This window comes from Camponotus vicinus, unplaced genomic scaffold (assembly GCF_025532165.1).
Source record: "Camponotus vicinus isolate PSW18456_S1 unplaced genomic scaffold, iyCamVici1.0 SCAF_2, whole genome shotgun sequence".
Classification (NCBI taxonomy): domain Eukaryota; kingdom Metazoa; phylum Arthropoda; class Insecta; order Hymenoptera; family Formicidae; genus Camponotus; species Camponotus vicinus.
The window spans coordinates 12,754,948-12,764,979 of NW_028141956.1; the positions used below are offsets into that span (position 1 = coordinate 12,754,948).

The window sequence follows — 10,032 nt, forward strand, 5'->3', positions numbered from 1 at the left end:
AAGCAGATATAAACACGTATGGAAAGAATTTATAAAGTTTGAAATTATTTTTTAAATAGAAATTTTTAATATGATTTTTATAAAAATCTTTCTCTTTAATTTTTTCTTTAATTCCTTTAAATTATAAGAACGAATTATTGTGCGATTTATAACAATCGATATACAAATAATAAATATTCACCATCAAGTTGCTTCGCCGATGCAAGATGCCTCTCCCAGGCCTCCTCCTCCTCTCACAATAGTTCATTGATCTGTAACATACAAAGAAGATTCCAATTGTAGTTACGGTCAAAAAATTAACATTTCAAAAAATTATTATTATATGTATTTAATTTTATATCCAACGCATATAACAATAAGCAGATAAACAATTTTATAAATTTTGAAAAAGATTCTACTATTATTGTGCGATTTATAACAATCGATATACAAATATTTTTTTGTGCGATTTATAACAATCGATATACAAATAATAAATATTCACCATCAAGTTGCTTCGCCGATGCAAGATGCCTCTCCCAGGCCTCCTCCTCCTCTCACAATAGTTCATTGATCTGTAACATACAAAGAAGATTCCAATTGTAGTTACGGTCAAAAAATTAACATTTCAAAAAATTATTATTATATGTATTTAATTTTATATCCAACGCATATAACAATAAGCAGATAAACAATTTTATAAATTTTGAAAAAGATTCTACTATTATTGTGCGATTTATAACAATCGATATACAAATATTTTATTGTGCGATTTATAACAATCGATATACAAATAATAAATATTCACCATCAAGTTGCTTCGCCGATGCAAGATGCCTCTCCCAGGCCTCCTCCTCCTCTTACAATAGTTCATTGATCTGTAACATACAAAGAAGATTCCAATTGTAGTTACGGTCAAAAAATTAACATTTCAAAAAATTATTATTATATGTATTTAATTTTATATCCAACGCATATAACAATAAGCAGATAAACAATTTTATAAATTTTGAAAAAGATTCTACTATTAACTAATAATTTAATATTTCTATTAAGAAGTTTATAATTATAATTCTATTAATAAATTATAATTCTTTTTAATAAGTTTAATGATTTAATAATACTATTAAAAGCTATTCAAAAGTAAAAACTTTTAGATTACAGTTTTCATGTAAAAATTTCTCGCTTTTTTCTCTTGTTTAAGTCATGTAAATAAAAAGTTAAATTACGCGATTAATTACTTAATTTAAATCTCGCGTAGAAATTAATAAATAATTATATATAAGTAATATAATTTATTTACCATAGAGTTGCTTTACCGGTGCCTGATGTCTCTCCCAGACCTCCTCCTTCTCTGATGTTGTTAACGCGCGATACTTTCAACGACACTCCCGCACTCACGAGCGATATTTTTATATCGCTATTTCCGCTATTTTACGCGCGATACTTAACGATGTCCGCACTATTTCGATGCGATTAAAAATTGTATATTTGATCGCGCGTGTATATACTTAATATGTATATACTTTTAACGGCACCCGGTTTCGGTACGAGCGAAAATCCCATTTCACTTTTGAGAATCAGCTTCGAGCCAACCGGTCGGGAATGCAACGATACAACGAGCAAGGACTAGGCCCAAACCGGAAAGAAGACGAAACGATTGACGGAAATAGAGGAAAATGAAGTTCACCAGCTCTTTTTCGCGCATAATTATCCTATCTCATATCGAACCTGGACCCGCTAAGCACGATTTCAGGTGACCCGCACGGATGCTATATCACTAGCGCAGTACACAAGGCTAGTAGACGGTAAAAGAAGAGGATACCCACATTTTTTAAATGCTAACATTCAGCAATTTAGAAAATGGGGAGGCAACCCCTTTTACCGAGCGAAAATCGTGCCTAGGGGAATCCACTCGACTCCTCGACAGGGTTAACACACGCTGGGCGTGTGGCTGTAGACGAGCAAAGAGAAGGGACCCATTAACGACCATTCCGAACAATCGATCGAGTCCTAGACAATTCGGGCCGAATCACTTGACGAAGTAGAGCGTGACCATCACTAAGCCGATCGAGCGCGAAGCTCGAACCCGCGCGCCCATGTACATTTTGTACTGGACATACGTTCTGCGCGGCCGGCATCACCAAGTGCCGCGATGCACAAGGCGCGAGTGTACGTTGCATAGCAACGTGTGCAAACTCGGTGAAACATCCCAGTTAATTGGCATCTGAAGTAGAGACTCGTGACAATAAATGAAATTGGGATTTTATATGAAAAAGTCCAAAAGTTTCGCGAAAACGCGATGACGCGAGAATACTACAACGCGAAAACGCGGTAACGAAGCGCTTGCCGTCCGCGGCACGTTGACGGCACCGACGACGCGAAAGGGTACTTGGCTTCCTCTTCAGGCTCCTTAAGATTTATCATAAATAGAAAAATTTAAGATAAACCTCAAGGCACCATCCAAGTACTAAGCCCTCCCACCGCGACAAGGTGTACCCCATGGGAGGGTTATATTATATATAATTTTATATATAATATAATATATAATTTATTTTGTAACATACTATATAAATTTTAATTCGCAAATATAAACGATAAATAAAAATATAAAAGATAAGAGAAAATCTATTATATAAAGCAATGTTCAAAATAATTGATTTTAAAACTAATTATTGCGCGCAATTAATTTTTACATTTTTACTTTTAAATAGATATATTTTAATGTTATAAATTGCATATTACAAAATAATTTATATTTCTTAGATATAAACTTTTAAACATATGATAAATAAAAAAATTTCTATTTTTTTCTATTTTTTCTATATTACAATTTAAAATCACTATTGAATCACAATTAAAGAAATAAAACCAAACGAGAAATATATAAATTTTCAATATATTGTTACATCCGCGGCGGCGACTTCGAGATATCGAAGCGCGTTCAACACAATCGGGCACTCGCGTACCGCGTAAAATAACAAGACACTCTTAACGGAAATTAAGAATTTTAATTAGAAACACAGAATACACAAACAACAAATAATAACAGGGGAAATCTCGCGTTAACGACCCGTAATGTAAAACGCGTCCGGAAGAATAGCTTGACAGCTATCCTTCGACTCAGCTGACCGTCGTTGTTATACAACAATATATACTATTGATAAATAATTTATACATTGTTGCGTCCGCGAAACGATATATATCGAACGCGTGTGACACAATCGATCGACACACGCTTCAGAAAAATTCAGAATAATCGTAAAACGGATCAGAGATAGACGCGCGTCCGCACAGTTTGACAGCTGGGCTCAGACTCTCTGACAGTCGTTGTTTATAACATCTTGACAACGCGCGCGGAAACAATCTTGTTCCGTCGACGTACTTCCCGCCGAAAGAATTCAACGGATGACGAATACATCCAAGGGGATGGGACGCGGGGACGCAACAATATAATAAATAATTAATGTAATAAATAATTAAAATATTAATGACTTACATCATATCTTATTGATCCATCCATTTCCAAGATCTCCTTTTTTCTTTTGCTTTCTTCGCTTTTTCCTCGTGGCACTTCAATCCTCGTTACACTCGATTGAACTCCTCGTTGCACTTACACTCACTCACGAAAAGTTTCTCGTTGCACTTGCAATTGTCGTTAGAGAAAGAATTTGATAATATATGGAACGTCTCACATCACTACCTCACTGCTCGAGAGCCACTGAGCGAATGATCGTAAGTCAGAAACATTACCGCGGTACTGTTTATATCGCCAAGGTTGACTATGGAAAGGAAGAATTTGATAATATATGAAACGTCACTACTTTATTGTTCAAGGATACTGTGCGAATGATCGTATCATAAACATTATCGCGATACTGTTTATATCGCCAAGGCCGACTTATACTATGTTATTGTTATAATTCGTCGTTGAAATATTCTATGAGTGATTGCCGATTAAGAAAATTTAAAATTGATCGAAATTTATTTAATTTTAATAAGTATCGTTAGAGAAATTATTATAATAAGCATTAATAATCGAAAGATTATAACAAAATTAATTCTTTTATCCCCTTTTATGTATCCTTTGTTTCAATTGTTATTCGCAGTAATTAATGATTACGATTCGATAAGGATTTATCGCTGCGATACAATTTTATGTCGTTTTTCATAAGTTAATTAATTTTTAATTATTAATAATTATATCAAATTGTTTCGATATTAATCGTAATCGTATTTAGAAAGAAATTCGATAATATGCGAACCGTTTCGTACCACTTTATTGCTCGAGTATCACCGTGCGAATGATAACAAAGCCGTAACATATTAATAATAGCGTGCTATTGTTTATATTGTCAAAAGTCGAACACCGTGTTATTGATAATTCGTTGCCGAAATATTTTACGTACTATAATATATACATGAAAATATTAAATTGTAGAAGTTTTTCAATTTATAGATTAATTAAACGATTATTTATTAAACAATTAATTAACATACAAAGCATTTCGCATCATTACTTTACTGCTCGAATGTCACCGAGCAAATGATAACAAAACCATAATATACAAACAATAGCACGCTATTGTTTACGTTGTAAAAGTCGACCATTATGTTATTGATAATTCGTCGAAATATTTTATATACTATAAAATATACACGAGCGGAATATTAAATTATTAGATTTTAATTTATTGATTAAATTTGATTATTTATTAAACAATTCATCACGGAGCTAATTATTTGAATTTATTCGAATTGTTTTTGAATAATGTATTAATTAATTCAATTTTGTTTTTTCGCGCAGGGAGAAATACACTTTATAGCGCATCGATCGGATCTGATGGGGTAGTGTTGGGCAACTAAAAAACCTCTCAGACGACTCATCTTTGAACACTAATATCCGGTCTCTGGGAACTATTCGCACAATCACCTAGGACCCATACTGGGATTTATTTAATCAAAGGTAATCTTAAAATTTAATATAACTGTAATTTTGAAGCCTTAAAACATTTTTACATCTATACACACACACACACACACACACACACACACATGACAACGAGACCGTAATATGTAAACAATAACGCGTTACTGTTTATATCAACAAAGCTGAACATATTATTGGTAATTCGTTGCCGAAATATTCTATGCATTATATATTATACACGCGAAATATTAATGAAGAATTTTAATATTTATAGATTATTTAATTGATTATTTATAAAACAATTAAATCATTATTTTGAAAATAATATATAAACGTGATAAATAATTTTTATAAATTACTTACCTATACGTACTTACCTGTATGTGTGTGCCCATACGTTGGAAATTGTTACACAACTATTTTAATAACTGTACGGAATCTTAAGACGCGATCTAAGATCATTATTAAAATGAATTTAAATATAAGAATATGAATATCAGCGTATGTTACCGCCGGCATAGCTCTCAGGTTCATAAGAGTACTGAAACCTCCTCACCCAGCAAATGTCTTCGTTAAGGTGGGGAGATACATTGAGGAGGAAAATTTTTATTTTATTTTTATTTTCTTTTAATACAGAGTTTCCAAACAGAGAATATAATACATATATAAAATATATATTACATAATTATAATGTATAGAACGTAAATTATAATTATAATTTGCAATTTACATAAAAAACACATTACAAAATATTAAATTATGTAGTATAAAAATAATTACATTACAAATATATATATTACAAAATATATTACAAAATATATTACAAAATTTAATACAGAATATATAATATACAATGTATATTACAAAATATAATACAAATTTAATATAAAATATTTGAAATTTAATACAAAATAAAATTTATTATACAGAATTACACGAAAGTGTCCAAAGTATACGTATAATATAAAATTTACTAAAAATTTTTATATAGACCAGACAAGACTGATTAGTGATGATTAATTACGCGATATTTATTATTAATAATCGACATACAATAATAGAATTTAATAGAATTTAATTAGATTTATATAAATAACGTATAAACGTAAATAATCATGATCAAAAAAGTCATTAATAAAATTATTGATCGTTTCTTCGATTGTAGGAGAAAGTATTTGCATTATTGGTGCATTTTGCGCGGACTATTAAAGACAATATTCAAAGACGTGGAAAGATAGACAAAGATTCGATGTAAGTCAACGATTAAATTATAAAATATTAAATTATAAAATAAATCGCGATTTAAAATTCCCGACGAATAATTAAATCGATAATATCTGGAATATCCGATTGCGATATGTATATCTTTTATAATATAATAATCGAAGCGCCCTCAATAGACATTATTATCGCGCGCGATATAATTAATATCATATAAATGCGAAAATATTTCGACAGACAATTTGATGTCTATAATGTTTACGAATATAGTACTCACTGTCCGATTCATTTGCGAATCCTTTATAAGATAAATCGCGACTTGAATTCACGAGAAAACGCGACGAATAAATAAATCGATAATATTTCAAATATTTAATTGCATATAATTTTTATAATATAATAATCGAAGTTATCAAATACGCGGGTGATATACCGGTAATATGCGATAAAAAGAGGAGCGATCTTAAAAATGGAAAACGATTAGCATCTTGTTTCTCATCAGATTTCGCAAGATCAATCTGCGAAAAAAAGTTAAGTGATCCATTGAACGTCGGGAACTTCACTGTAGGAGGGAACGAATCTCGGATCTTCCGGACTATTCCCAATAGCAATGATTTCAGTAATAAATCAACGACAATTCCCTCGTCATTATCTTCGATTCACGAAATTGATATTCACGTCAGAAAACATGTTCTTCCATTATTAAGAAATATATTTCTTTATTAAAAATTAAATGGATATAGCAATTTTTATAGAAATGTGATTACGAACGATTATATTTATAAATAATAAAATCCATGCACCATTGGAGTTTGTGTTAAATGTGCGAACACAATAATTTTGGGGTACCGTTTGCGCGCGCGAGACGAATCGAACCCGATAACAGCAAGATTTAAAAAATTTCAATTCGAATAGTGTGCAAAATAAAATAAATCAAATAATTTTTAATATATAATTAATTCTAGATTAATTTTCTAAAATTTTCTTATTCTTATAATGTTTAAATTAATAATTTTTTTTTTTTAATCAATATCTTGCTGATATAAGGGTACCCATTCGATTCGTCTCAAAATTTTTAAGTATTCGCACATTTTATGTAACATTCATGTATAATTTCGCGTATATATAATATATAATATTAATAAAAATTATAAAAATATTTTGGATACGTTAATTTGTGCATGTATTTTATTATACATATATATAAAATGGTATATATCTAAAAATTAATATTCTAAAATGGCGATGGATGTCCAATACCTGCAAATAGTTTCTTAAAAGAAACTAAAAACTAATATTAATATCCCCAGTACCTAGAAATAATTAATAATTAATAATAAAATATATTCGTTCGTAATCATTTTTATCAAACAATTAATAAAAACTATTACAATATGAAATTACTTGAAAAATAAAAATTTATACACAACGCTATATCCATATTTAATCTACTATTAAATCTTTCTGGCATTAGACAATAATAATACCAATCCTAATAATGACAGAACATTTTTAACGAGAAGAAAAAAATAGATGCATTTTCTCTCACATCTAAATATATATTATTTAAATTAATTCGACTTTAAAGAAGCGTATGGCGTTCATCGTTGAATGACTACCGAAATCATTGCTGTCGGAAATTGCCAGGAAAACCTGGGATTAGTTCCAATCTTACAATAAAAATTCCCAATTTTTAACGGGGCACCGAACTAGACGTCGCGAATGGATCTTACAAGATGAGAAATAATTCTCCATAATGAAAATCGTTTCGACTCCTTGGCGGTACGAGCCACGCAACTTTCATTATCGTTTATCTAACGAAAGGAACAACGATAACTCTTTTATTAAAACGACAATCTCGTCTAAGAACGTGAAGAGAAAGCGGGAAAAACACGGTGTTTTCGCAACTGTAATTTATAACTTATTTATGAATATTTTTCGATACGAAATTCGTAAATACACAAATATAACTGAAGAAACAAATTAATAAATTCATCATAATTAACTCGCGATTCTACAATATCGAAGGTGATCGTTAAATTTTGTGAAGCTAATATTTCGTAATAATCGTTGACTTATCACATCGAATCTTCACATTCTTAATCCATATTTCTTTATATTTAATTAACAATATTTAGCAATATTATCTGACGAGAGAGATAGCGATAAGATCCTTTATTAATTCAATCTCGTTTGAAAACGCAAAAAGAACGCGGAAAGAGCACGGTATTTTCACAATCATAATTTATTAATTTATTTTACGATTATTTAGTTACGCGCGATATGGAATTCATAAATAGATAAATCTAACGGAAAGCAAATCATTAAATTTATAATAATTTGACTCGCGATTCTATAACGAAGGCATTCGTCAAATTTTGTAAAACTTATATCTGATCATTAATTTAGCACCGAATTTTTACATTTTATATACAAATTTTCCGAATTTATTAATGACTCTTTGATATGAAAATATAAACAGTTACTCTTTTATAAATATTTCCAAAATATATACTATAGAATCAAATATGTTAATTTATTGAAATTACTATTATATCATCATTATACGTATACTTTCGATAATTTTCGTGTAATTTACATAAGAATGTATTTACGTAATTTACAATCGTAAATACTATTTCATGTAATATAATTATAGTTATAATTGTATTTTATACACATTTATGTCAATAATTAAAAATATCAATATTAGATTATAATTAATATACAATTATAACTATTTACAATTTACAAAACACAATTTACTGATTACAAATTACAATTTACAAAATACAATTTATGTTATCAATATCAAATAAATGTACTTGATTTATTCAAATGTTTAATAACATAAATAATTTGACATTGACAGCATTAACATTTGGACTTAATATTATAGCTATATATTAATTTACACATATATATGATATATTTTTAATTTTTTAAATAAAATATAACATGTTAAAATATATCTTGAACATTTATAATTATGCAATTTGTTTAATATTCTTGAAAATAATTTTGATAATTTAAATTTCATTTTTAAAACATTTTTAAAGTAAAAGTAAATTCAATTCGCTCATGATTAGTTAAATGAAATAAAATGAATCTTAAGACTTTACAATTTTAAATATAATTAAAAAATCACGTTGTTCGCCACGGTTTAATAGAGAATGACGAAACGAATGATTTTACCGAAGTCCCTCTCTAATAATTTAACTATCTAACTATATCTTTATCTATCGATGTAGTATCGATGTATTAGTAGAGTTTAATAAGATTTATATAATGATTTAAACAATCGCGATTAATCATTAATAAAATTATCCATCATCTTTTTAAATAGTAAAAAAAAATATTTGCACTACTAGCGCAGACTATAAAAGATAATATTCAAAGACGTGGAAAGACAGACAAAGTTTCGACGTATAAATCAACGATTAAATTATAAGATAATATTAAGATAAATCGCGATTTAAAATTCCCGAGAAAACGCGACGACTAAATAAATCGATAATATTCGGAATATCTGATTGCGATATGTATATCTTTTATAACATAATAATCGAAGCTCTCAACAGACACGAGCGTGATATAATTATTATCACGTAAATATAGAAAATCGAAAATATCTCGACAATCATTTGAGGTCTGTAATGTTTGCGAATATACAATTTACCGACCGAATTACTTCCGAATTTTTATAAGATAAATCGCGCTTTTAAATTCGTGATAAAACGCGACGAATAAATAAATCCATACAATTCAAAATATTCAATTGCAGAGGGATAGCGATAAAATTCTTTTGTTAAAACGGTAATCTTGTATAAGAGCGATTAAAAATTTTATATTTGATCACGTGATGTGTATATACTTAATATGTATATACTTTAGTCGGCACT

At 29.2% G+C, this 10,032-nt stretch overlaps 1 long non-coding RNA gene across 1 annotated transcript; it reads right to left on the minus strand.

The window, feature by feature from the left end:
- Positions 1-484: 484 nt before the first annotated feature.
- LOC145966984 (uncharacterized) lies at positions 485-1,704 on the minus strand. The gene is made up of 3 exons (XR_014437257.1): positions 1,283-1,704; positions 788-857; positions 485-554 (listed from the first exon to the last, which is right to left on the minus strand). It is a non-coding gene; the product is annotated as an uncharacterized LOC145966984 (long non-coding RNA).
- Between the last annotated feature and the right edge of the window lie 8,328 nt (positions 1,705-10,032).